The following is a 2850-nucleotide window of genomic DNA, read 5'->3' as shown; positions in this document are numbered from 1 at the left end:
CAAACTAGAGTGCAGTGGCACACTCCCGGCCACTGCAGCCTTGACCTGCTGGGCTCCGGCAATCCTTCCACCTCAGCCTTCTGAGTAGCTGGAACTACAGGAGTGCGCTACCATGCCCGGCTAATTTTTTTATTTATTGTAAAGAAGAGGTCTCGCCAAGTTGCCCTGGCGGGTCTCGAACTCGTTGGCTCAGGCAATACAGTTGGCTCAGGCAATCCACTTACCTCAGCCTCCCGAAGCGCGGGATTACAGGTTGAGCCACTGAGACCAGCTGGGCCTCTTTCTTCCTCAGAGGGGTGATTAAACCTGGAATTCTAGTTGAGAGAAGCTGCTAGGTGAGGAAGGGGCACATCTCATCTACAAAGGTACCTGCATAATCAACGTTTGTATACCTAACCCTGAATTGTACCCCACATCTTTATAATTTAAAAAAAAAAACACCTGGAATTCTCTCCTGTCTAGCACAGACTTGATTTTCCATGGTTTAAGAGCAAAGTGGTGGATCTCTTTTAAGTCTTTGCCCAAGTACTCCTGTGTTCCTGAGATAGAACTGGATATAGAGATAGTATGTTAAGTGCTGTGGCATGATCACAGCTCACTGCATCCTTGAATGGCTGAGCTCAACTGATCCTTCCTGTCTCAACCTCCCAAGTAGCTGGGACTACAAGTGTTCATCACTACACCTGACTTTTTTTTTTTTTTGGTAGAGACAAGGTCTCGCTATGTTGCCCAGGTTGATCTCGAACTCATGAACTCAAACAGCCTCCCAGAGTGCTGGGATTACAGCCGCTGCTACATCCAACCTCTCTCTCACTTGAAAGTTGACCCCTAGGCTGGGCTCAGTGGCTCAGCCTGTAATCTCAGTTTTTTATTTGTAGAGATGAAGTCTTGCCAAGTTGTCCAGGCTGGTCTCGAACCCACAGGCTCAGGCAATCCACTTGCCTTGGCCTCCCAAAGTGCTGGGATTACAAACTGAGCTGCCAAGCCCGGCCACGCACTGACTTTCTATGTACTGCTGAAGCCTCCAGCTACAGGGAGGGCTCTTATTTTTTTACATTGATGTCAGTCTTGGGATGAGAATTTTCGGGGATTTTTTTGTTTGCATTTTGTTTTGTTCGGGTTTGGTTTTGGTTTTTTTTGAGCTGAGGTCTCCGTCGCCCAGTGGCTGAAAGACAACGGCAGGATCATGACAAGCAGGCTCACCACAGGTCAACCTCCTGGGCTCAGGCCATCCTTCCACCTCAGCCTCCCGAGCAGCTGGGACTACAGACGCACACTACCACACCTGGCTAATTTAATTTTTGTAATGATGCTTTTTGCTGTGTTGCCTAGGCTGATCTCGAACTCCTGGGCTCAAGCTGTCTGCCCGCTTCAGCATTCCAAAGTGCTGAGATTATAGGTGTGAGCCACCATGCCTGGACTTGGGGTGGAAAACTGAACATCACTCAACTGAGAGAGGCCATCTCACACTCTCCACTTGGGTGGATCCTACTAGCCTGAGGCCTCTTGACATCTGGAGTTTTTTTAAACAACTTTATTGAGATATAACTTATATATTGTGCAGCTCTCCCACTTAAGGCACATTATTGTTTTTTGTTGGTTTGTGTGTATGTGTGTGGTGTTTTTAGAGACAGGGTCTCACTCTTTTGCTCAGGCTGGAGAGTAATGGAGGGATCATGGCTCACTCCAGCCATGACCTCCTGGGCCCAAGCAGTCCTCCCTCCTCAGCCTCCCAAAGTGCTGGAATGGTAGGTGTGAGCCATCATAACTGGCCTCATTTGTTTAGTTTTGCAACCATCTCCACAGCCTTTTTTTCACCCCAAAAAGAATCCCATGCTCATTCACAGTCACACCCCTTCACCTCCCTCCCTTCCTTACCCAGGCCCTGGCAACCACTAATTTACTTTCTCTCTGGACAGTGTATATAAATGCAGTGATACGCTGTGTGGCCTTTGTGTCTGGCTTTCACCTAGCTGACTTCCTGAGGCATTTTTTCCTTTCCTCTTCGTACTTGGAAGCCAGTGGCAGCACTGTCCTTGTGTCACCGGCCCTGCCATTCCTCGCCCTTCCGAGCTCGTTTGCTCCAATCCAGCCGGCTGGCCGGCTTCTAGACCTGCACTGTCCAGTACGATCTCCCACCAGCCACTGTAGCTTTCTAAATGTAAATAGTTAAACGTTTAGTACTATTGTTTAAGTTCATTTTGATTACACAAAAGTGAGCTGTATGTGACTAGTAACTGCCATGTTGTGTGCAGTCAGTGGTCAGGAGCTAGACAGTTGATTTGCTTTTAAGAAAACAAAACCGGCCAGATGTCGTGGCTCATGCCTACGATCCCAGCACTTTTGGGGGCCAAGGTGAGAGGATTGCCTGACCCCACGGGTTCGAGACTAGCCTGGGTAACTTGGCAAGACCTCATCTCTACAATACATTAAAAAAAGTTAGCTGGGCATGGTAGCGCATGCCTATAGTTCCACCTACTTATTAGAATGCTGAGGCGGAAGGATCGCCTGAGCCTAGCAGATCGAGGCTGCAGTGGCTGAGAGCATGCCACTGCCCTCCAGCTTGGGTGACAGAGTGAGACTCCAACTCAAAAAAAAAAAAACAAAACAAAATAGAAAACAAAAGAATATAAACACTTCAAAAAAAACACTGGTGTCTCTCCCTCCCCCTTCTCCCTCCCTCCCTCTCCCCCTCTGCCTGTGTTCCCAGGCTAGTCACACACAGTCCTCTCCCCTTGACCTTTCAAGTAACTGGGATTACAGGCATGAGCCACCAAACCAAATCGTAGCCAACATTTATTTATTTATTTATTTATTTATTTATTTTGAGTTGGAGTCTCACTCTGTTGC

Source organism: Carlito syrichta, unplaced genomic scaffold (genome assembly GCF_000164805.1).
Source record: "Carlito syrichta isolate Samal-C Ts95f unplaced genomic scaffold, Tarsius_syrichta-2.0.1 Scaffold95892, whole genome shotgun sequence".
Taxonomy (NCBI): Eukaryota; Metazoa; Chordata; class Mammalia; order Primates; family Tarsiidae; genus Carlito; species Carlito syrichta.
This window is presented reverse-complemented; position numbering follows the sequence as displayed.